Below are 906 nucleotides of genomic sequence, written 5' to 3'. Positions count from 1 at the left end.
CAGACCGATACATCAGATTGTCCTGTGAGGTGGGCTTGGGTGCTTTGCCCGAGAAGTCGTATACTGACTGATACACATATACATACCACAGTAGCCTATACTTGAATTCGTACTCCATAACGCTGTATTTCCTCATTAAACATACTTCTGAATCTGCACCTGTCCTATGTAGAGCATCTTTTAAATGTGTTAAACCCTGTTAGTATGCATAAAAGGCTGATGTCAATTTTAACTCTGTCAGTGTTTGTGCATTGAGAGTGGGTTTTAGTATGCTCAACAAGCGTGCATTAAGCCTGAAAATTACGCCTCAAAATAAACGTGGCTTTTTTATTTTATGTGAACTGGCAGCAGGCCCAGCTCCAGGAATTTTTATTTGGGTGGGCCAAGGGTGCATTTGGGTGGGCCACTGCGGGCTCGATTTGTTGCATATATTTCTGGGCAGGCCTCCTTCAGGGCCCTCCTTTGTCTCTTCTTAGTCTTGCAAGGCACTCTTTTCCAAATCTCTTTCTAAATATTATCACTCTCAAAAAGTGTTTTTTCCATGTAATGTTCCTTTGATGGGAAGAGGAGGTTTCTGAGGTGGGAGTATCAGGCAAGTGACACTTCTCGGGCTCCCTCTGTGCGAGCCTTCAGGGAGAATCCCTCTTCGTTACTACCTCCACCTGACCCCAGACTCTGCAAAACACTCCCTTACAAGCTTGAATATCCACAACTCCTCTCCAGTGCACATTATGTCACAGCTGACCTCGGGCCCCATCCCCCTTTCAGGCACCATTGGGCTCCACTTTCATTTTGCCCGGTAAAAACATTAGAAAAATCATCTTCAAACTTAAAACATTGAATATAGCAGTAAATGTAATTAGCACACTCTTTAAAGTATGTTCCACAGTAGCCCTTATGACCTGA

Source organism: Lissotriton vulgaris, chromosome 6 (genome assembly GCF_964263255.1).
Source record: "Lissotriton vulgaris chromosome 6, aLisVul1.2, whole genome shotgun sequence".
Taxonomy (NCBI): Eukaryota; Metazoa; Chordata; class Amphibia; order Caudata; family Salamandridae; genus Lissotriton; species Lissotriton vulgaris.
The sequence above is the reverse complement of the archived record's forward strand: the minus strand, read 5'-3'. Positions refer to the sequence as shown.